At 47.3% G+C, this 25,454-nt stretch overlaps 1 protein-coding gene across 31 annotated transcripts in view; it reads left to right on the top strand.

Moving 5' to 3' along the window:
* Positions 1-23,839, top strand: part of LOC137528845 (leucine-rich repeat and fibronectin type III domain-containing protein 1-like protein) — a 688,143-nt gene extending 664,304 nt beyond the window's left edge. For all 31 annotated transcript variants that reach the window (XM_068250501.1, XM_068250500.1, XM_068250499.1 and 28 more), the window contains one exon: positions 23,478-23,839. The gene's annotated coding sequence lies outside the window, so the exon portion shown is untranslated. The remainder of the gene's footprint in view (positions 1-23,477) is intronic.
* Positions 23,840-25,454: the final 1,615 nt, after the last annotated feature.

Below are 25,454 nucleotides of genomic sequence, written 5' to 3'. Positions count from 1 at the left end.
CAGTGTTAGTTTTCCGCCACACATAGCGTTTTGCATTTTGGCCAAAAAGTTCCTTTTTGGTGTCATCTGACCAGAGCACCTTCTTTCACATGTTTGTTGTGTCCCCCACATGGCATGTGGTAAACTGCAAATGGGACTTCTTATGCTTTTCAATTAACAATGGCTTTCTTCTCGCCACTCTTCTGTGAAGGCCAACTTTGTACAGTGCACGACTAATAGTTGTCCTATGGACAGATTCCCCCACCTGAGCTGTAGACCTCTGCAGCTCATCCAGAGTCACCATGGGCCTCTTGACTGCATTTCTGATCAGCGCTCCTCTTGTTCGGCCTGTGAGTTTAGGTGGACAACCTTGTCCTGGTAGGTTTACAGTTGTGCCATACTCCTTCCATTTCTGAATGATCGCTTGAACAGTGCTCCGTGGGATGTTCAAGGCTTTGGAAATCTTTTTTGTAGCTTAAGCCTGCTTTAAATTTCTCAATAACTTTATCCCTGACCGGTCTGGTGTATTCTTTGGACTTCATGGTGTTGTTGCTCCCAATATTCTCTTAGACAGCCTCTGAGGCCGTCACAGAGCAGCTGTATTTGTACTGACATTAGATTACACACAGGTGCATTCCAATAAAATGGATTCATGTTTGTGGCAGTAATATGACAAAATGTGGAAAACTTCAAGGGGGCCAAATACTTTTGCAAACCACTGTATATATAAAATCGGATATGTACAGCGGCTTGCAAAAGTATTCAGCCCCCTTGAAGTTTTTCACATTTTGTCACATTACTGCCACAAACATGAATCAATTTTCGTTAGAAGTGGAACGAAAATCATACATGATTCCAAACATTTTTTACGTATAAATAACTGCAAAGTGGGGTGTGCATAATTATTCAGCCCCCTTTGGTCTGAATGCAGTCAGTTGCCCACAGGCATGGCCTGATGAGTGCTAATGACTAAATAGAGTGCACCTGTGTGTAATCTAATGTCAGTACAAATACAGCTGCTCTGTGATGGCCTCAGAGATTGTCTAAGGGAATCTTGGGAGCAACAACACCGTGAAGTCCAAAGAACACACTAGACAGGTCAGGGATAAAGTTATTGAGAAATTAAAGCAGGCTTAGGCTACAAAAAGATTTCCAAAGCCTTGAACATCCCACGGAGCACAGTCCAAGCGATCATTCAGAAATGGAAGGAGTATGGCACAACTGTTAACCTACCAAGACAAGGCCGTCCACCTGAACTCACAGGCCGAACAAGGAGAGAGCTGATCAGAAATGCAGTCAAGAGGCCCATGGTGACTCTGGACGAGCTGCAGAGATCTACAGCTCAGGTGGGAGACTCTGTCCATAGGACAACTATTAGTCGTGCACTGCACAATGTTGGCCTTTATGGAAGAGTGGCAAGAAGAAAGCCATTGTTAACAGAAAAGCATAAGAAGCCCTGTTTGCAGTTTGCCACAAGCCATGTGGGGGACACAGCAACCATGTGGAAGAAGGTGCTCTGGTCAGATGAGACCAAAATGAAACTTTTTGGCCAAAATGCAAAACGCTGTGTGGCGGAAAACTAACACTGCACATCACTCTGAACACACCATCCCCACTGTCACTCTGGGGGTGCTTCTCTTCAGCAGGGACAGGGAAGCTGGTCAGAGTTGATGGGAAGATGGATGGAGCCAAATACAGGGCAATCTTGGAAGAAAACCTCTTGGAGTCTGCAAATGACTTGAGACTGGGGCGGAGGTTCACCTTCCAGCAGGACAACAACCCTAACCATAAGGGCCTGTTTCCACTACACGCAGATTCTGCATGCAGAAAACTGACTACAATGAATGCCTATGGGCCTGTTTCCACTGAACGCAATTTTTCTGATGCAGATTTCCCATAGGCATTCATTGGAGTCAGTTTTCTGCATGCAGAATCTGCATGTAGTGGAAACAGGCCCTAAAGCCAGGGCAACAATGGGAATGGTTTAAAACAAAACATATCCATGTGTTAGAATGGCCCAGTCAAAGTCCAGATCTAAATCCAATTGAGAATCTGTGGCAAGATCTGAAAACTGCTGTTTACAAACGCTATCCATCAAATCTGACTGAGCTGGAGCTGTTTTGCAAAGAAGAATGGGCAAGGAATTCAGTCTCTAGATGTGCAAAGCTGGTAGAGACATACCCTAAAAGACTGGCAGTTGTAATTGCAGCAAAAGGTGATTCTACAAAGTATTGACTCAGGGGGCTGAATAATTACGCACACCTCACTTTGCAGTTATTTATTTGTAAAAAATGTTTGGAATCATGTATGATTTTTGTTCCACTTCTCACGTGTACACCACTTTGTATTGGTCTTTCAAGCGGAATTCCAATAAAATTGAATTATGTTTGTGGCAGTAATGTGACAAAATGTGGAAAACTTCAAGGGGGCCAAATGCTTTTGCAAGCCACTGTATGTATGTATGTATGTATGTGCCGCGATCACTCGAAAAAACACCTTGCCTGATTTTAAACGAAACTTGGTTTACAGATCCCTTACTACCTGGGATGATAGGTTCTGGGGGTCTCGCATCCCCCCTGTACACCTGGGCGGAGCTACAAACAGCCAATCAGATTTCACCCATTCATGTGAATGGAGAAAATGGAAAAAGCTGCCATTCTCACAGCAATCAAGCCAGAGTCCCCACACTTGGCACAGTTGGTCACTTGGTGACTGAGGTTACAAAGTCAGGAAAAGTGGGCGGAACATAAAACAGCCAATAAAATTTCAGCCATTCATGTTCAATGGGAAAATCTAAACTGCAGCCATTCTTAGACTGTTAATCGCAGGGTTTTCAAACTTGGCACACTTGGTCACTCGGTGAATGGGATTAATATTCAGGAAAATAGGTGGAGCAGCCAATCGAAATTCACCTGTTGATTTTCAATAGGAATATTGAAATTGCTGCCATTCTTGCACTGTCAATGGTACAAGCCTCAAATCTGGTACCGTTAGTCATTGGGTGACAGGGTTCAAATTCAGAAAAGGAGGTGGAGCCACAAGCAGCCAATCAGATGTGTTTCATTTCAATGGGAAAATACAAATTATTGATGCCAAGGACCCCAGAGCTCACAAACTTGGTCAGTGGTTTATGTGCTAGGGTTAGAAAAAGTAGGCGGAGCCAACAGCAGCCAAATACAGTACATACCCGGGCAACGGCGGGTCATCAGCTAGTGTTACTATATTCTTATACTTAAAAAAAAAAGAAAAAGAAAAATGACATTGTCCTGTGGCCACTGAGTACCGAGACGGAGAGTCTAGCGCTAATATTTTCGTGCCCAGTGTCGGCAGCCAATTCCTCATCACAGATAATCACATGACTGATCTGATGATATGATTGATGTGTACGTCTGTAAGTGACTGGTCACGATCTGGGGATGATGTTCTTCTGTCTCTTGATTAGCCTACATGGGAATCATAGGTGACAGCTGATCATCTGTTAGTGACCCTCCAGTTGGTGACTTACAAATCAATAACAGGACCAGATCAATCGCGTTATTCTCCGTGATTACTCCCATAGGAGAATGAATCATCGCCACTGCCCAGACACGCTGTGAATTCTCTCTGCAGCTTCTTTGATGTATGATTGCACCACATACACAATGCAGGTTTTATAATTATTATAGTTTAAAAAATATATATATTTTTTTTCTATTTTGTTTTTAATAGAGATAAGGAATTGATTCCAAGTTGCTATGGAAACTCTCAAAATACTGGGAAATATCCGTTCTGCACATGGGGGAGTGTTGTCCTGTATTGCCGAATACGATTTTCATTAAAGCAAACCTGAACTGAAAAGTTTTATGGCTTCTAATTAGTTTTCAAGAGAACTCCTTAAAGCACTATTTTATTAACCCTTGCAATGAAAAAGTGAAGACATACAAGTTCTAAGTGGGATTTGTACTATAGGTTCACTTTGTTTATCTCATTATGGGCTTGATTCACTAAAACAAATAGCACGCCTTATCGGAGTTAGCATCCCTTATCAGAGTTAACACGCCTTATCAGAGTAGCATAGCAAGCGCTACAAAATGTCCTTTAAAGTGATTGGACCCACGGGGGCTCAGGGCAGGACGAGTGGAGCCCTCGTCATTGCCAATTAGCAGGCATAAGTTCATAGCGCTCGCTATGTTACTCTGATAAGGTGTGTTAACTCTGATAAGACGGGTTCACTCTGATAAGGCATGTTAACTCTGATAAGGCATGCTATTTGTCTTAGTGAATCAAGCTGAATGTCTCACATCAATTTATGCACCCCTTAAAGGGAACCAGAGACAATCTAAAGAAACGTTTTTATACATACCTGGGGCCTCCTCCAGCCCCATACGCACGGATCGCTCCCACACCGCCATCCACTGCTGCCCGCAACTACGAGAACCGGCTCCCGTCACTGACGTCATCGGAGCCAGGCTACGTAGGAGAAGTGCGCCCTCTACGTATCTCTCCAGCAGCTGCTGCAGAGATATGCAAAAAGAGCGCACTTCTCCTGCGCTAGACTGGCTCCAACTGTCGGAAGAGCGGGGAGCCAGTTCTCGTAGTTGGGGGCAGCGGAGGACAGCGGCGTGGGAGCGATCCGGGCGTATGGGGCTGGAGGAAGATCCAGGTATGTATAAAAGCTTTTCTTTAGATTGTCTCTGGTTCTCTTTAATGTTCAGGTTTGAGTTTTTTTAATGCATAAGAGCCCCGATGCAATTCACTTTTTCTCTTAAAGGGATACTGTAGGGGGGTCGGAGGAAAATGAGTTGAACTTACCCGAGGCTTCTAATGGTCCCCCGCAGACATCCTGTGTTGGCGCAGCCACTCACCGATACTCCGGCCCCACCTCTGGTTCACTTCTGAAATTTCTGCCTTTAAAGTCAGAAAACCACTGCGCCTGCGTTGCCGTCTCCTCGTTCCCGCTGATGTCACCAGGAGTGTACTGCGCAGGCCCAGTATGGTCTGTGCCTGAGCCGTGCGCTCCTGGTGACATCAGCGGGAATGAGGACACGGCAACGCATGCGCAGTGGTTTTCTGACTTTAAAGTCAGAAATTCCAGAAGTGAACCAGAGGCGGGGCCGGAGCATCGGTGAGTGGCTGCACGGGCACCGGATGTCTGCTGGGGACCATTAGAAGCCCCGGGTAAGTTCAACTCATTTTCCCCCGACCCCCCTACAGTATCCCTTTAAGTTTTCCTCTCGGAGATAATTTTTCATCTTCTGTTTAAATAACTTTTAAAGGATAACTGCAGTGAGAGGGATGTGGAGGCTGCCATATTTATTTCCTTTTAAGAAATACCAGTTACCAGGCAGCCCTGCTGAGCTATCTGGCTGTAGTAATGATTGAATAGCACCAGAAACAAGCATGCAGCTAATCTTGTCAGATCTGACATTAATGTCAAAAAACACCTAATGTTCTGCATGCTTGTTCAGGGGCTATGGCTAAAAGTATTAGAGGCAGAGGATCAGCAGGACAGCCAGGCAACTGGTATGGCTTAAAAGGAAATACATATGGCAGCCTCCATATACTTCTCACTGCAGTTCTCCTTTAACCTCCCTGGCGGTAAGCCCGTGCTGAGCACGGGCTATGCCGCCGGGAGGCACCGCTCAGGCCCCGCTGGGCCGATTTGCATAATTTTTTTTTTGCTGCACGCAGCTAGCACTTTGCTAGCTGCGTGCAGTGTCCGATCGCCGCCGCTACCCGCCGATCCGCCGCTATACGCGTCGCCGCAGCTGCCCCCCCTCCCAGACCCCGTGCGCTGCCTGGCCAATCAGTGCCAGGCAGCGCCGTGGGGTGGATCGGAGTCCCCTTTGACGTCACGACGTCGATGACGTCGGTGACGTCATCCCGCCCCGTCGCCATGGCGACGGGGGAAGCCCTCCAAGAGATCCCGTTCTTTGAACGGGATCTCTTGATCTCCGATCGCCGGCGGCGATCGGAGGGGCTGGGGGGATGCCGCCGAGCAGCGGCTATCATGTAGCGAGACCTCGTCTCGCTACATGAAAAAAAAAAAATTCAAAAAAAAAACCGTATTTGCTGCCCCCTGGCGGATTTTTACAAACCGCCAGGAGGGTTAAAGGAAACCTAAAACCAAAGTGTAAAAAAAGAGTTTCCTTGGGCTTCTACCAGCCCCCTGCAGACGTCCTGTGCCCTCGCCATCCTGGAATGATCCTCCAGTCCCCTGCTGCAGCTAAGTTTCATTTCCCCTGACTGGCCAGTCGATGGCCACTGCGCCTGCGTGTCCCTGGCTGCGTGCGTCCTCGTTCATGCTCCCGTCGCTGGGAGTGTCCTGCATATGTGCAGTATGTGGAAATCCCGTACTGCCTCTGCGCAGGACCGTGAATGAGGATGACCAGGGCAATGCAAGCGCAGTGGCCATGGACTGGCCAGTCAGGGGAAAACAAAACAAAGCCCCGTGGGAGACCTGAGGATCGGTGAGTGACGGTGCGGGCACAGGACGTCTGCCGGGGCTGGTAAAAGCCACAGGTAAGTGAAACTCTTTTTTTACATTTTGGTTTGGGTTCACTTTGAACATTCTGCAATTGAAAAGGTGCAAAAAAGTAGGTGAAAACGTACTGTCTCAATTATTATTTCCCCTTATCTGTGGCTAAGCACAACTGTAATTTGATCTCTCAGCTGTGTCACCTGGCTGCCACGGCAGAGCAGCTAATTTGTAAACACAGGATGCTAACCTTATGTCTGCTTCCATGAAAGCAGGACGTAGACACACTGCAGATTTATTTCAGGATTTATATCAGCTGTAACAAAGAATAGTTTTTTTTTCTTTAAAGGTTATTATGCTGTTGCTTATCTTTTAGAACAGAGAGGAAGTTCTAAGTTCCGGGCAGCACGGTGGCGTAGTGGTTAGTTCTCTCGCCTTGCAGCGCTGGGTCCCTGGTTCAAATCCCAGCCAGGGCACTATCTGCAAAGAGTTTGTATGTTCTCTCCGTGTCTGCGTGGGTTTCATCCGGGCACTCCGGTTTCCTCCCACATTCCAAAAACATACGGATAAGTTAATTGGCTCCCCCTAAAAAAAAAAATTGGCCCTAGACTACAGTACTTACACTACATAATATAGACATATGGCAATGGTAGGGATTAGATTGTGAGCTCCTTTGAGGGACAGTTAGTGACAAGATATATATATATATATATATATATATATATATATATATATATATATATATATACTGTACAGTGCTGCGTAATATGTCGGCGCTATATAAATACTAAATAATAATAATAATAATAAGTTCAAGTCCGCTTTAATCACTAACACAATAACCATTTATGAGAGGCCTTACCTTAAAAACAGCCTGCCATATATATATATATATATTTCATAGGCCCATATATCATCGCAGCCTATATTTTATTTAGCGGAATGCCTCAACCTTTCGAGTGATAAGGAGGATTACTGTTCCGCACACTGACTGTTATCCAGGCTGTAACATCTTGATGGCAGTGTCATATATTCACATATTACCTTCCCTCATTCTCTCCTCCTGGCTATAACTGATTATAATGGGCTGTGCTATGGCGAGACATTACCTTATTACGCAGGATAAGGAAGGACATTAGAATGAGTTATGCAGGAATTCTGTCAATGGTCTGACGTGAAGGCAGAAGACTTCAGCTAGAGCAGATGGATCAGGGGCAGTGGTTAGTGGCATGGCCCGTTACCTAGTCACTAAAAACCATTGCCGCACTACCTAGGTATATAAAATCCGTGACAACTGGTGATAAATTGATGTATTTTCCCACTTATGCTGGGCACACACATATCTGTTGATGCTGTGATGGATTTAATCAGTTTGTGCAATCTAGCAAATATCTGCCATTCCTGTTGCAGAACTGACTCTTAGGCCCAGTGCACACCGAGCGGTTTTAGCAGCGATCCGCCAAGCGCATCCGCCTGTGAAACCGCTTGGCTAATGTATTTCAATGGGATGGTACACACCAGTGGTTTTAGGTTTTTAGAAAACCGCAAATGTGCCTCCTGCTGCACGTTTGCGGTTTGCAGAAGCGTTTCTTCCTCAATGTAAAGTATAGGAAAAGCTGAAACCGCTCTGGAAAATGCTACATCAGAGCGGTTTTCCAGGCGTTTTTGTTACAGAAGCTGTTCAGTAACAGCTTTTGCTGTAACAATATTAGTAATCTGCTACACAAAAACGCTCCCAAAAACGCTCCCAAAAACGCTGGGCATGTTTAGAAAACGTCTCTAAACATGCCTAGAATCGCTCTGAAATCTGCTCCAAAAACCTCTAGCGTTTTGAGGATCTGCTAGCGGTTTTGGTGTGCACTGGGCAGGGGCGTTCCTAGGGTCCTTGGAGATCGGGGGCACCTGTGGGCATGGTCATGCAATGAGTGGGCGTGGCCATGGGTGGGGCCAAACGTACATGAACTTAGCAGCGGTGTAAGCTACAGATAACGGGCCTGCCCATCGAAATACTGGATGGAGCCCCCTGTCCTTTAGATAATTTACGATCAGTATAGGCATAGATCAAAGATGTATACGCACATACAATTTTGACAAGTCACTTATCTATCGCAAAGTGGCAACAGCAATTTAAACTAAACACTGTACAAACGTTTTAACACATACATGAACATTATGGAAAATCCAAGTTGAAAAACTGTGAAGATAAACAATTTCATCCATCCTACTCCTGAAAAAATGTATTCATTTTTTTTAGAACCTCCCAGTTTTATTTTCTGTTTTAAAAAGCTAAAAAAGTAGGTTTAATGCTATTGTCTCATATAATGATGATTCAGTTTTTCCCATAGTCTCGCAGTTAGCAATCAGGGCCGGATTTGGGGAAAGGCACCCAAAGCCCGTGCCTAGGGCGCCAGAATCAACGAGAATCCAAAGGGCGGCAGGTGGGTGAAAGGCTGACTGCACTTGTCAGCAGCGGTAAGAAGAACCGCTCTGCAAGTCAGCAGCGCCCGCCCCTTTACAATCGGCGGCTTGGAGTGAGCCGCTCTTCCAGGCAGCGTGGAACAAGCTTGGGCAGCAGGGTCGCTCAGTTCAGCCGCAGCCCGCACCTCCCCCCTCCCCCGCGAGATTGGCCGCTAAATGCTATCCCCTGCCAACTCTCCCCTCACCCCAGCAGGAGCCTGTGCGGATGTCTTCTCACCCCCCCCCCCCAAACCCAGAGAGAGAGCGGGAGTAGCAGAGTAACGTACCTCTCCAGACTTCCAGCGCTGCTACCGAAGTTTCCTCTGTCAGCCGCCGCTGTGCATCTCTCCCTCTCCTGCTGGCGATTCCTGTCATGTGTCTCACCGGTAACTTGCCAGCGAGTCACATGTGAGAGACGCCAGCAGGAGAGGGAGAGATGCACAGCGGCGGCTGACAGAGGAAACTTCGGTGGCAGCGCTGGAAGTCTGGAGAGGTACGTTACTCTGCTGCTCCTGCTCTCTCTCGGGGTTTGAGGAGGGGGGCGGAAAGACATCCGTATAGGCTTCTGCTGGGGGGGGGGGGGGAGATTTTGCAGGGGATAGCATCTGGCGGCCAATCTCGGGGGGGTGAGGGGGGGGTGGTTGCAGCATCTAAGTATACTGGGGGGGAAGGGGGTGAGAGAATCGGACTACCTATGCTAAAGGGGGGGACATGGCTACTGGCTACCTATGCTGGGGGATAGAATATGACTACCTACACTAAAGGGGGGGGGGGGGGGCATGGCATCTGGCTACCTATATTACTGTAAAGGGGGGGGCAGGTTCATGAACATATTGCCCAGCTGAAGCCGCGGTTGGCGGTGAATCGCGAAGGCAGAGTCCAGGTCCACACCGCACTTCTCTTTTCTTGCTTCTGGTGGTAAGTCCTTCTTCCACTTCACACTTGGGGTTCACCCTCTGGTCATTGGTTTGCACTCACTTTGCTCCCCATCTCAGGGGACTTCGTTTCCTTTGTTTTTTCACTGGTCCTCTTACTTGTCACTTTAGCAGCATTTGCACACACACACTTTGCGTGTACATTGTTTGCATTTGTCACTTTACTTACCTTCCGAGTCATTTGCAGCTATTGTTTGGATCTGAGGAGGGATTGGGCTATATAATTGTCATTTATACAGTGATTGTCATTTATTATTGTGTGTATCCGGGCTTGATGTTTTAAACTGATTTTAACATTATTTGTGCAACTTATTGTTGAATAAAAGCTCATGTTCATATTTTCTACATCATGAGTTGTGTGGTGCGGTTCTGTAGGGGATTTGGCATCTGGCTACCTATATTACTGTAAAGGGGGGGCAGGTTCATGAACATATTCAGCCCCAATTTGCTGCACAGGACCCTATTTTTTTTCCTGTCTGCACTCCCATGTACAAGTGCAACTATACTGGGCACGCACGAGTATGGCACTCACATTCCTATTAGCACAAAGTCACTTGAGCACAGAGGAAACAGACGTGCACTAAAGGCTTTGAGCTACTGGGCATGTGTGGACCATGCTTGGGCAGATCCAGTATGGTTGCACACAGATGGGAGTGTTGCAGCCACAGCGTAGATGAGGGTCCCAGGCAGCAATGAGGGGTCTGAATATGTTCAGAGGGTCCCAGGGCAGGAACAGTGGGCACCGAGAGGATCTGTTAAGTATTTTTCGTATTTTGTGAAAGGTGAAGACTTTTTGCTTGGCGGAAAGTGTAAGTTTGGGGCTGTGGAGATGTTGTAAAGTGTGTGTGTGTGTGTGTGTGTGGGGGGGGGGGGGGGGGGCGGCTGGTGACAGTAGGCCTTGGGCGGTAAAAGGTACAAATCCGGCCCTGTTAGCAATCATGTGACCCCCAACAAGACAAATTCAGCAATCATGAGGCCCCCAACATGACAAAGTCGGCAAACATGAGGCCCCCAACAAATCATGAGGCCCCCAACAAGACAAATTCAGCAATCATGAGGCCCCCAACATGACAAATTCAGCAATCGTGAGGCCCCCAACAAGACAAATTCAGCAATCATAAGGCCCCCAACAAATCATGAGGCCCCCAACAAGACAGATTCAGCAGTCTTGAGGCCCCCAACAAATCATGAGGCTCCCAACAAGACAAATTCAGCAGTCATGGGGCACATAAATAGACAGCATTTCACATAAATAGGCAGAATGCCCCCTTAATATGGTAGACACCTCTCACCTGGCTTCTGAATTCTCCTGTACTGGCTGCTGTGCCTGGCAATACGGTTTTGGGCTGGATTGGGGATGATGTGTGAGCTGAAAGGCCTGGCAGTGATGCTGTGGCCTGGCTGGCGGTGATGCTGTGGCCGGGTTTGCTGGCGGTGATGCTGTGGCTGGGTTGACGTTTATGCTGTGGCTGGGTTGTCTGGCGGTAATGCTGGGCTGTGCTAGGCTGGTTGAAGTGAATGCTGGCCTGACTGGTGGTGATGCTGTGGCCCTTTTGACAGTGATTCTGGGCTGGTTGGCTGGTGGTGATGCTGGGCTGGCTGGCCTGGATAGTTCAGGTAGCGACAGGTGCCCCCTAGTTAAGGTAGCGCCAGGAGTCCCCCAGTTCAGGTAGCGCCGGGAGTCCCCCAGTTCAGGTAGGGACAGGAGACCCCCAGCTCATTTAGTGACAGGAGCCCCCCAGTGTATGTAGTGACAGGAGGCCCCAGTTTAGGTAGTGAGTAACAGGGACCCCCAGTTAGATAGGGAGTGACAGCAGGGACCCCCAGTTAGATAGGGAGTGACAGCAGGGACCCCCAGTTAGATAGGGAGTGACAGCAGGGACCCCCAGTTAGATAGGGAGTGACAGAAGGACCCCCAGTTAGATAGGGAGTGACAGCAGGGACCCCCAGTTAGATAGGGAGTGACAGCAGGGACCCCCATTTAGATAGTGAGTGACAGCAGGGACCCCCAGTTAGATAGTGAGTGACAGCAGGGATCCCCAGTTAGTGAGCGACAGCAGGGACCCCCAGTTAGATAGGGAGTGACAGCAGGGACCCCCAGTTAGATAGGGAGTGACAGCAGGGACCCCCAGTTAGATAGGGAGTGACAGCAGGGACCCCCAGTTAGGGAGGGACAGCAGGGACCCCTAGTTACATAGGGAGTGACAGCAGGGACCCCCAGTAAGATAGTGACAGCAGGGACCACCAGTTAGATAGTGACAGCAGGGACCCCCAGTTAGATAGTGACAGCAGGGACCCCCAGTTAAGTAGTGAGTGACAGCAGGGATCCCCAGTTAGTGAGTGACAGCAGGGACCCCCAGTTAGATAGGGAGTGACAGCAGGGACCCCCAGTTAGATAGGGAGTGACAGCAGGGACCCCCAGTTAGAGAGTGACAGCAGGGACCCCCAGTTAGATAGTGAGTGACAGCAGGGCCCCCCAGTTAGATAGTGAGTGACAGCAGGGACCCCCAGTTAGGGAGTGACAGCAGGGACCCCCAGTTAGATAGTGAGTGACAGCAGGGACCCCCAGTAAGATAGTGACAGCAGGGACCACCAGTTAGTGACAGCAGGGACCCCCAGTTAGATAGTGACACCAGGGACCCCCAGTTAGATAGTGAGTGACACCAGGGACCCCCGTTAGGTAGTGAGTGATAGGCGCCCCCAGATTAGGTAGTGAGTGATAGGCGCAGCCCCCTCCCCCGTGATGTAGTGAGTGACATGGCCGCCCCCCTGCCTTTAAAATGTAATCGCGGGGATGCCAGACAGGAGGACGCCGACCGGGAGCCCAAAAGAAGCGCGTGCAGGGGGCGGAGTTACCACGCTCGCTCGCTCACTCCAGCCCCCTGCGGCTGTCTCCACAGTCAGTCCACACTATGATCTCACACCGGCACGCCCCCTGCCAGGTGCTGCTCAGCGACAGCGGCGCTTGTGATTGGGCAGGGGGCGGTGCAGGAGAGGAGGACTGTCAGCACCACCCACAACATGGCGGCCGCCGTATCGAGCGAACGGCGGCCGCGTTTAACAATAGATTTGGGGCACCCATGTAGGGCACTCCCCAAACTGAGATCCGTGGCACCCCTGAGGCATATTGGGGGCACGTGCCACCAACAAATAGCGCTAGCGACGCGCCTGGCACTGGGCCTTTCTCTTAAGCACTTTACAAAGAATATTAACCACTTCACCACTGAGGGGTTTTTCCCGTTATGGACCAGAGCAATTTTCACCTGTCAGCGCTCCTCCCTTAAATTCGCCAATTACTTTATAACTACTTATCACAACAAAATTATCTATATCTTATTTTTTTTGCCACCAATTAGGGTTTCTTTGGGTGATACATTTTGCTCAGAATTATTTTATTATAAATGCATTTTAACGGGATTAATAAGAAATTAATCATTATTTCTCAGTTTTTGGCCATTATAGATTTAAAATAAAATGTTCTACTGTGGATAAAAGTAATACATTACATTTGCTCATTTGTCCCGGTTATTGCAACATTTAAAAATATTTCTCTAGTACAATGTATGGCGGAAATATTTTATTTGGAAATAAAGGTGCATTTTCTTTTCTGTTTTGCGTCCATCATTAATTACAAGTCCATGCATGCAAAAATAACAGTAATATACCCTCAAGACATACATATTTAAAAAAGTTCAGTCCCTAAGGTAACTATTTAGTATGATAGTTTAGTCCCTAAAGATAACTATTAAGTACTGTTAGTATGTGAACAGGAAGTAATGCATGCATGTGTTACTTAATTTATTAAAGTGACCGCAGGTATCTCATTGAGGTCGGTGATGATTGACACGGGGCCAGCAGTAACAGTGGCTGTTACTACTGCTTGCCTTTGCATGCAGCACTGCAGCCACGGCCTGTGGGTTGCATGGAATTGACAACTGTAGAGAGCTTTGGGGCCACCAAAAATGGCTCAATGGGCCTCAATGGGCTGGACTTTGAACATGCCTGCTTTAACCTCCTTAGCGGACAGCGGTAATCACAAGTCCAGCTCGGGGTGGAAAAAACATGCCAGGAGCGGCAACCCCGAGCTGAACATGTGGTAGCCGCCGGAGGTCTATGTAGAGCAATGCACGCAATGGGTGTTTTTCACTCACCTCCCGGGGACCACGACGTCGGCCGCCATTCTTCTTCCTCTCCTCCAAGGCTCTGCTTCCCTGTGGTGAGATTGCCGTCTGTCGTCATGATGACAGCCGGCAATTTCACTATAGAGTTACAGCTCCACCCGGAGGATGGAGGGAATACTACAGCGCTGGATCCCAGGGAGGTAAGTGCTGGGCTGCTGCAGATCTCACTAGCAGCATGATTTTTTCCCAGTTTTAGGGTCTTTAAAGATGCAAAAAAATTGTACCGCTTTTAGACCCTAAAATCCAGAAAGAATTATACCATCAAGGGGGTTAAGTAATTAAACTCCTTCTGCAAAGTCTTGTGACTGATGATTTCTCTTCAGGGGAATATCTTCATACTATTGAAGGAAAGCAAGTGGGAGGGATGCTGCAGTCCTAATCACAATGTCCCAGCATGCTCTACCTCTGTGTGTACACATTGATTTTTCCAGTCAGTAAACTGTATGCATCCCACACACGCTACCTAAGCTTTACCACTTCATCTGCGTGTCTGGCAGTCACAGTGCGGAAGCACAAAAACTCCAATAGCTTCTGTGTTTGCCATGAGTGTCGCTGTGCCCATAATTACCAATGAATTGCTGCTTCCGACTTGCAAGTACCAAACCTTTTTTTTGCTGGACTCCAGCAGGTGCAGATATTACTGTGCAGATGTACTGAATCATAGATTACCATTATGGCCGGTTCACTCATGAAGTTAATGAAACACTTGCATCAGGTGCAGAGATTACAGGGGTGACATGTTTGTTCTGTTCACACTTACAGCATGCAGTCAGGGTAGGAGGAAAAGCGAGAGGAGAGCGAGGTGAAGAGGTCATCATCGGGGAAAAGCAGCTTGTTGTGCTGTGTGAGGAGTCTGACAGTGAGTGAGGAGGGGGGAGGCAGGAGAGCAGCAGTGTTTATTTGATTTGCACAGCAGAAGGGAGGAGGTGGCACTGCTGTCCTGACTGAGGAGGCATGGAGGATGGCCGACTGGCTGAGGGTGAGCAGTTTGTCACAGACTCCCAGCCAGCCAGTGTGTTATTGTGTTGAGCTGCTGCATGTCATGTCTCTGGTTGTTGCATATGCTCCCTTGCTGACTGAGAACATTCAATTAAGCAGACTAAATTTTCAGGCGCATCCTAGCAAGTTTGCCTCAGGCAGCAAAAAGTCTAGGAATGGCCCTGAGTACCAATAGCTCCCAACTGTGCCTTTTTCTGAAGTGAGAAGCATATAGTGGCTGCCATATTTATTACAATCTTTTTGGCATCAGTAGTGGTGTCTGAATCACACACCTAAAATAAGTATGCAGCTAATCCAGTCAGACTTCAAGGGAACCTAAAGCAAGAAATATATGGAGGCTGCCATATTTATTTCCTTTTAAATTATACCGGTTGCCTGGCAGCCTTGCCGATCTATTTGGCTGCAGTCCGAGTCACACCAGAAACAAGCATGCAGCTAACCTTGTCTGACAATAATGTGAGAAACACCTGATATGCTTCATGCTTGTTCAAGGTGTATGGCTAAATGTATTAGAGGCGGAGGATCAGCAGGATGTCAGGCAACTGGTATTGCTTAAAAGGAATATGGCAGCCTCCATATCCCTCTGGCTTCAGGTTCCCTTTCAGTCAGAGCACCTGATCTGCATGCTTGTTCAGGGCCTTTGGCTTAAAGTATTGGAGGCAAAGAATCCGCAGGGCTGCCAGGCAACTGGTATTGTTTAAAAGGAAATAAATATGGCAGCCTGCATATCCTTCTCACTTCAGGTGTCTATTGTTCTGACTATGAGACCTGTTTCTTTACATAACAATAATTAGCATTGGTTCTAAACTGTTACATTTTGCAGGATTCTGAATTTTAATTCTTGCATGTCCAAATTATTTGCCAAATGTTTTTCCTGGAAGGATAAAGTACAATGCAGCCAAGTTTTATTGCTTCCACTCAGTTGGCGGGATCAGAGGCAGCCGTATGTTCTACTGCGCACACACACAACAGTACAGGCACTGGTGAGATCAACGGAGGATGCAAAAATAAGCAGTGTTCACCTTACACTTCATAAAGGATGTAGGCAAAGCAATCTCTGACAAAAGGAAACAGTCCTTGAAGGTGATCTCCAACAGTATTAATGAGTGAATAGATGATAGCAAGAATAACTGCAGCGCCATTGGGCACCTGCAGGCTCCAAAATGTACCTTCTTTGCCCCAATCGCAGCTTTTATCATGACCCTGATTTGTAGCAAAGAAGGTACATTTTGGCGCCTGATAGAATCGTGGACACCATGGCATGTGGATATGCAAATTGCAGCATTGTATAGCGGACGCAGAGCCTCCGCACGCCGAAATGTAACTTCTTTGCCACAAAACGCAGCTTTGCCTCCAGGCACCCAAATTTACTTGGTGGGGCGGGGTTAAAGTTTAGGCCCGGGGAGGGGAGTTTTAGGGTTAGGCTCCACCAGGGTCTTAGGGTTAGGCACCACCCGGCGGTTCTTAGGGTTAGCTAACACCGTGAGGAAGGTCTTAGGGCTAGGCACCGAGGGGTGGGGGAGGTTAGGGTTAGGCATCGGTAGTGGAGGGCGCTGTGTGATAGTGGGGTTAGGTTTAGCCACAGTAAAATATTGGGAAAGATTACCGATATTACTGTTGGAATCAAGCAAATCACTAATTTTAGTCAGATTATTAAACTTTCTGCACTTCTTAGGCTGAGATAGATTTTGGACCTGGTTGCACCTTTTGCGATGGAGGTGTGGCAGTTTTTAATCTGGCTGCACTTCTTACTAAAGGGTAGAGGGTGAATAAGTGAAGTGGGGGATTGCAATATTTATAGGTAGTTATGCCCCTGATTGTGATTAGTCATGCTGTCTGCATTCCTGTGTGCAGACACCAGACAGCTGCTTTGTGTGCTCAGAGAGTACGATAACAGTTGGCTGCATTACAAAAAGGAAAATGTTTGCAAGCTTTAAAAAAAAAAAAAAAAAAAAAGCAACAGTACTTCTATTGGTAACAAATCTGCTCTACGGGAATTACCGGGCAACTTTGCATTTAACTTACTGCAATGGATCCAACATAGCCTATGAAAACTGTAGGATCCAGCGCCTGTTTCTCTCTATTTCCACTGCAGTCATTCCGCCGTGATCCGACGGGTATAGGAATATTTTTGAGCCGTGCCGGTTCAAGTAACAATTGGGCCCTAGGGCAAAATTCCCTGGGGGCCCCCAACAGGCATCCCCCCCAACCAAAAAACATCATTAGGGGCCCTTTGTTGCAACCAAATTTCCCTCCTGGACCCCTGAGCTATCTGCTGACCCTCCCCCAATCACCTCCCAACTTAACTGTGCTCCCTAGGACCTCTGCAGTGTCTATGGCCCAGTGCACACCGAGCGGTTTTTGGAGCGATCCGCCGGCCGCATCCGCCTCTAAAAACGCTTGTCTAATGTATTGCAATGGGATAGTGCACACCGGCGGTTTGCGGTTTTTGCCAAGCCGCAAACGCGCCTCCTGCTGCGCGGTTGCGGTTTTCGGAAGCGTTTCGTCCTCAATGTAAAGTATAGGAAAAACGCAAACCGCTCTGAAAAACGCTAGTTCAGAGCGGTTTGCCAGGCATTTTTGTTACAGTAGCTGTTCAGTAACAGCTTTTACTGTAACAATATGTGTAATCTGCTACACAAAACCGCACGCAAAACCGCTAGGTATGTTTAGAAAGCCTCTCTAAACATACCTAGAATCGCTCTGAAATCAGCTCCCAAAACCGCTAGCGTATTGCGGATCTGCTAGCGGTTTTGGTGTGCACTGGGCCTATGTCATTGTAGTGTCTCACCTGTCCGCCAGCACAGATGAGATGCTACTCTGCCAAAGACTCTGCAGAGTCCCTGGGGAGCAACAGTTAAGATGGGGGAGGGACACCTTGGGGGCCCTTCAGGCTCTGGGGCCCTGGGGCAATTGCCCATTTTTTCCTATGGTAGTGCCGGCCCTGTTTTTAAAGTTGCAATTGCAGGATCGTGAAAAAAAAAATTGCATAGCCACATGATTGCTGTGCCATTTTCCTGCATTTCAGCACGTTGCATTGGAGCTCATGTGCACCAAACATGCAGCAAGCATGACAATTGCGATCAGGAAAAGTTGTGTCGCAAATGCATTGCACTAATGGGAACGTTCACCACAATTTCCATATGTTTATAAGTACTTAGCATATTGCAATCCACAATCGATTGGAATCAGATTGCAAAAAAATGAAATAATGCATTGTGTGTGTAGTACGACTACGAAATAAAACATTAGTAGCACAGAAACCAATCTCTTATTGTTTCCAGTACAAAGAGAGTTAAGAAATGTCACTTGTCATCCAAGCAAAAGAGCTTCTCTGAGCTCCCAACCAAACCTGGGTTTCTGTTTTCAGAAGCATTTATACTTCAAAGAAACAGTGGTGGGCAGCTTCAGATAAGATTTTTACTGCAGGAACTTAAAAGCATTAGCTCTGCTCTGTTACATAGTTTAAAATACAGTGTGATTTGTAAATTGCAAATATGATAGAATGATGCAATGCTATAAACAATAACTATATACCTGAAATTAAAAACAGGAGACTCTTTTCTTTGCTACTAATGTTCTAATAATTATCCATACTAAAGTCCATGTACAATTCATTATATCAAAAGTTTTTTTTTTCACTTCAGTGTCACTTTAAGTGAGTTGGTTGCTTAGCTGGTTTGCATGTGAGTATGTACTTGTCGTGGGGTTATTCATGTTGTGCAGTTGGTTGGGCATTATGTTGGACGCCTTTACTCATCTGCTAGGTTCCTCGCCATCTGACTGATATCTCCCTCTTTGCAAAACACCATTCTGTTCATTAGACTGGGATTTGGGATCTCAGGAGGTTACATCACCCTCGGCACTTGCAGAACTCATTTCCAGCATGTGATAGATTCCAGGGATGTTGAGCACCTGTTAACACCAGCTTCAGAAGATAATACAATTCCAGTGTATAATGGAAGGCAGTCAGTCGAGGGTTGAGTAAGTACATTTATAGTAGGTGGCCTCTTATGTAAGGCATAGCAGACACATTCATTGGGCACACAGTTCCTGTTTTAATTTTGATATCAATAGCTGAATGCTTCTATCAGACCAGCCGCTCAGAAAATATTTAAAGGGAAGCTAAAGTGAGAGGGATATGGAGGTTGCCATAATTATTTCCTTTTAAACAATACCAGATGCCTGGCAATCCTGCTGATCATCTGCCTCTATCACTTGTAGCCATAGACCCATAGCTCCCAACTGTCCCTCTTTGGGAGGGACAGTCCCTCTTTAGGAGCCCTGTCCCCCTGTCCCTCTTTCCCCCTCATTTTTCTCTCTTTCAGGACTTTGTCCCTCTTTCTATGTAAATATATATATTTCTCTACTAAAAAATGTGTTTGAGTCTAAACTTTATTGCCATCCTTTAATTTGATATATTACTCATTTTAAAATGTTAATATGAAGGAAAATGAACCGGGATAGAAAGGACCAGTGTGGTTTGAAAAAAAACAACATATTTTTCTTATGAAATCTTTACGGTATGTGTGTCTAGGGGTGTGACGGGGGTGTGACCAGGGGAGTGGCTTAAGTGTCCCTCTTTCTCATCTCAAAAAGTTGGGAGGTATGTAGACCCTGAACAAGCATGCAGCAGATCAGGTGTTCCTGGCATTACTGTTAGATCTGACAGGATTAGCTGCATGCTGATTTCTGGTGTGATTCAAACACTTCTGCAGCCAACTCTAGTTGCAGGACTGCCAGGCAAGTGGTATTGTTTAGGGCTGCTTCACACGGACGCTTGGCGGCGTTTACAGCCCAGCATTCGGGACTCGTCGGCTAAACGCTCCCATTCAGGTGAATGGGAGTGTTTAGCATTGCTCGGTTATCGGCGATTATGCAAACGTGGCGCACCGATCCCCATTTAACGCATCGTTTCAGCCGGCCCTAGATGCGACTTCTAGGGTTGTGCTTAGCCGCCACGTCTTTATGTCCCGTTGCGGGGATGACAAGCGCTGATCGCGATGGGAGGCCGACGATCGCCGTACTGCCGCCCCCGAATGAGATGTCACAAGGCGACTCGGCTTCCGACCGCCGCCAAGCGTCCGTGTGAACCAGCCCTTAGAAGGAAATACACATGGCAGCCTCCATATTGTTTTCACTTAAGTTGTCCGGCTGAGACACACTCACATTAAAATCGTAGTAAATCACCGCAATACTGTGCACATAAAAACATATGCGGTCGCTGCGATCTTTACACGATTTTTAATGAAAGTGAATGGGAGCATTTTTTTAAAAAGCCTAGAGCTAGCTACATGATTCCCCCCTCCCTGCGGCATCCATCCCACCCCTCCGATCCCCGCCGGCGCGTATGCCCATAAGGAAATCCCGTTCTGAAAGGGATTTCCTTTAGGGCTTCCCCCGTCGCCATGGCGACGATCATGATGACGTCATCCATTACCGCCAAGGAGGTTAAGGTCTGAAATTCTAAGTCTGAAGTGTAAATAGTAGCTACACCCATCATGTGACATAAAGTCTGGTTCATTCAGCCCCAAACAGAAAAATAATGACTTAAAGGGCCACTATCATGAAAAACTATAACATTTAATTGCATATGTATTGTATAAAATGTACATTTGTTTTAGAGTAAGGGCTGGTTCACACGGGCGTCTCCTGAGCTTTCGCTTGGCATTGTGTTCAAACGCCAGCGTTTAAAAGCTAGCTTTTGAAGGCTTTTGGGAAGCGTTCAAGGTTAGCAGTTCTGGTCTCTGATATTGTTTCCTGGCGTTTACCGCCTCTGAAAGCAGCATGTTGCTTTCGAGACTAAACGCAATGCCGGGATCCAGAGGCGGGACAAGGTCCTTCAGCACCCAAGGCTGAGACAGCAAAGTGCGCCCCTCCATCCCTCCCACCCCAGCCGTCACACACTGATTGCTATTAGACTAATAGGTGCCCCAGGGCCCACAACCTCCCCAACACCTTAATATCTAGTTATCTGGCTTGCAGTCACTGTCATGTATCCCCTTTTCTTATTTCTTTCTGCTTCAAACACAATTGGGAATGACAGCTGAATGAATTGTGCGCCCCCTCCTACACTGCGCCCTGAGGCTGGAGCCTCTCCAGCCTCTGCCTCGGCCCAGCCCTGCCGGGATCTACCGCCAGGCTTTCATGAAAGCCTGCAAAAGCCAGCTCTAAACGCTCCCATTCACTTGCATGGTATGGCAGTAGATCCCAAAAAACGCCACGTTAAACGCCACAAAAACTCCCGTCTGAACCTGCCCTTAAATGCAATATAATTTCTTTTTTTCTATTTTTTAATCACTTACCATAAACTGTAAATGTCTAACAGATCTGACAGGTTTTGGACTAGTCCACATCTTCATTGGGGGTTCTAAGGGTTTTCTTTATTTTCAAAAACATTTACTGAGCAGCAGTTGCCTTTCTGTCCTGTTAATATTTCAGACGTCAGTATTGTCTGAATCACACACCTAGAACAAGCATGCAACTAATCTTGTCAGATTTTTTTAGGAAACGTCTGATCTGCATGCTTGTTTAGGGTCTATAGCTAAAAGTATTAGAAGCAGAGGATCAGCAGGATAGCCAGGCAATGTGCATTGTTTAAAAGGATATAACAACGTCAGCCTCCATTATACCTCTCACCTTGGGTTCCCTAGAGGCCCCTTTCAAACTGGGACATTGCGTTACCCTGTTTTTTACCGCCGGGTAATGCATCACCAATGAAAGGCTATGGGGCCTTTCATACCGGATGGGTGCAACGGAATACGATGGAAGAGCCATTTTCGCTGCACTGCCGACGTGAGGAAAACAGTGCGTTGGGGGCTGACTTGCGTGTCGACGTGCAGCAGACTGGAAGTCATGTAAGTCTGTGGCGACGTAGAAAATTTTAAAGTGGCCGCCGCAAGTATTCGCGTCGCGTCACGCTTGTACAGAAGCGTATTTTGTCAATGATATAAGGGGAGACACCAAGAGCCCAGTATAGTGTAGTATGTACTCAGTGGCGTAGCTAAGGAGCTATGGGCCCCGGTGCAAGTTTTACATGGGGCCCCCCAAGCCCTCTATACATAACAATCGATACAGTGCACCAAAACCTGCCAATGGCAACCACAGTGTCAGAGGTGCAAGAAGGGGATGGGGAACAGCTTGTGATTTGTGAATGATTACTACTATTTAAAGCATCTATAGAAGTGATTATTACCAGCACAAGGCCAATAGAGAGCTAATATTGTGCTTGAGGGAGGGCCCCTCTGACCCAAGGGCCCCATGCGGTTGCTACCTCTGCAACCCCTATTGCTACGCCACTGTATGTACTGTAATTGTGATTGTGGAGGGTAAGTATACGTTAGTTATACTCACAAACAAGGGTTACTGTCCAGGCAACCACTGTATAGGCAGGTGGGGAGTTTAGACCTGTCCCCACTCAGGGTTAAGAAGTCGCTCTCTGTACGTTGGGAGAAAAGAGGTAGCAATTCCCTTCCACCAGGGGTGGATTCAACTGAATTGGTAGTATAGAGGTGCCACAAGAGTAAAAACAATATTGTAAAAGGATTAAAATGAAGTAGGTAGTGGTGGACTTAATCCTCCAAAGCAGACATACAAAAATTGCTGGTTCGTGCATATAACAATTGAGGTCCGGCACATAGCCTGACTCCTCTGGCTTACAGAGGCGCCAGGCTATGTACCGGACTGCAATTGTTATATGCTCCATGCTTATTGCCTGAGGAAGTGGAATATACCCACGAAACGCGTTGCACCTTATACGGAGTATGTAAATAAACTATTTTTGTTACTCGAACCAGCAATTTTTGTATGTCTGCTTTGGAGGGGTAAGTCCACCACTACCTACTTCATTTTAATACTTTTAAAATATTGTTTTTACTCTTGTGGCGCCTCTGTACTACCAATACAGTATTTTGTCAATACACTGCACAATTCGTCTCACTACCTGCTTGACCTGATGCCAGAATGGGAATTACTGCATATTAAGGCTGTTTTTGCTCCTACGTTGCAATGCAACTCCCGCGTCGCACCGCAAAAAAAATAACCACCGCATAGTGTGAAACCGGCCTGAACGATCTTATAGCATGAGGTCACTATTACAGAAATAAACTGCAACATTTACTTTAGTGCATCCAGAGTTAACCAGAAATCCTTTCATGGTTTTACTACAATTGTAAACCTGAAATAAAGTCAGTACAGTGGAAAGTTATTCTTTCTCAATGCCTTTCACTATGTCCTACATCTGCGCCCCAGGCATCTCTCCTCTTGAGATGCGCAACTTGTCCGCCAAAGCCTCCAGTCTCAAAACCATCGAAAGAATAACTCAAGGAGGAAAACGCGAGCATTTGATCTCTGGTCCATGGAACAAAATGTCCAGGGATGGGTTCTCCTGCTTTTCGGATGAGCATTTTATATATTATTGATTGCGAGGATGATTTATTCAAGGTTTGTTGTTTCTGTTTTGTGTCCTAGGAAAGGAACGGATGGTTGGATACGGATCTGCCAGGAGATGGTTAAAACCTGATTCATCGAGAGAGGTTACAACGAAGCTGCTTCCTTAGCCTCTCGTTCGCTGTCGGATCGCTGTTACGGACTTGTTTCCATGGAAATGAGCTGGATAAAGTTTGATTCCCCCCCTCTAGCCGCTATACATTATTCTCACAAACACGGGCCCCCACCTTCCCCCCCATTACACACTTTCTTCTTCAAACCACCTTGGACAGTAACAAAACCATTTCTAATTCCCGTTTCCCACCAGACCCCCCAGATGTTTTTCTAGTTTTTTATAAATACTTTTTGTAATCCACCCAGATGTTTTGTAATAAAAATCTTGTCCTCTGAAAAAATGTCACAATGGGGTTTTCTTAGACGGTACGAGACGTTACGGCATCATATGAAGTTTTGTGAATGGGAGATTCCTGGTGGTGTGTACAGATGAACGATCAACACTCCTAAAGTCCCTCAGGGCCCTTTCACACTGTGGCATTGCGTTTTGCAATTTGCAGCAGCTTAACGCTTGTGCATTCAGACAATCAGAAAACGGTCCAGAAGGGGGTGCTAGCTGATTGGCTGCTATGTATCTGCTGACTGTGAGGTAAGGGGCCAAAGTTTATGCAATCTTTGCGGCAAATTATTCACCTGGTGAATACTTCGGCCCATCTGTAATATTTACCTGCTTCAAGCGCCGCGGATCTCTGCTCATCTCAGTATCAGCACTCTCTGCTGACCTTTGCCAAGCTCCTGATCACATGACTCATATCGGTCATGTGATAGGGCGTCGGTGAATGGCAGCAGAGAGAGTGTGCTGTGATGCATGGTGAAGACCCACACCACTGGAGCAGGTAACATTACACTCGCTACCTGCTCCAGTGCTGTGGCTTTCCTCCGTGCATCACAGCACACCTTCTCTACTGGCATTCACCGGCTCCCTATCACATAACCGATGCGAGTCATGTGGTCTGGAGTTTGGCGTAGGGCAGCAGAGAGTGCTGCTGCAATGCACTAAGATCTTGAAGCAGTTAAAAATGCATGTAGGAGGGGGTGGCGGGGATGTTTTTTACCAGCTGCCTACCTGTTTTCTTGGGGAAGGGGGGTTCTATAGACCTAAGGGGCCCCTTGCAATTGTTTTTAGTTGGGGGGCCCCACACATGGTAGTTTTGCTCTTGGTAGGACCCTTACCAAATAGGACAAACTGCTTGAAGAAGGGGGGAGGAGGTACTGGAATGGGATTGACTCTGTAAGTAAGGGGGGAGGTACTGAAATGGGGTAGACTCTGTCGGCAACTGGGGGAAGTCGCTGAAATGAGGCAGACTCTGTAGGTAGGGGTTATACTGGAATGGGGCAGACTCTGTAGGGGACTGGGGAGAAAGTTGCTGGAATGGGGCGAACTCTGTGGGGGGGGGGGGGTTATACTGGAATGGAGGCAGACTGTAGATGGGGGGTTATACTGGAATGGGGCAGACTCTGTAGGGGACCGGGGGGAAGTTGCTGGAATGGGGCAAACTCTGTGGGGGGGTTATACTGGAATGGGGCAGACTCTGTAGGTGGGGGGTTATATTAGAATGAGGCAGACTTTGTAGGGGACTGGGGGGGGAACTATTGGAATACTGGAATGCGGCAGACTTTGTAGGGGACCGGGGGGGAAGGGGAGGGAATAGTGGAATGGGGCAGACTCTGTAGGGGACCGGGGGGGAAGTTTCTGGAATGGGGCAAACTCTGTGGGGGGGGGGTGGAGGGTTATACTGGAATGGGGCAGACTCCGTAGGTGGGGGGGGGGGGTTATTTAGAATGGGGCAGACTTTGTAGGGGACCGCGGGGGGGGGGGAATAGTGGAATGGGGCAGACTCTGTAGGGGACCGAGGGGAAGTTGCTGGAATGGGATAAACTCTGTAGGGGGGCGGGGGGTTATACTGGAATGGGGCAGACTCTGTAGGTGGGGGGTTATATTAG

This window comes from Hyperolius riggenbachi, chromosome 8 (genome assembly GCF_040937935.1).
Source record: "Hyperolius riggenbachi isolate aHypRig1 chromosome 8, aHypRig1.pri, whole genome shotgun sequence".
Lineage (NCBI taxonomy): Eukaryota > Metazoa > Chordata > Amphibia > Anura > Hyperoliidae > Hyperolius > Hyperolius riggenbachi.
The sequence above is the reverse complement of the archived record's forward strand: the minus strand, read 5'-3'. Positions and strand labels throughout refer to the sequence as shown.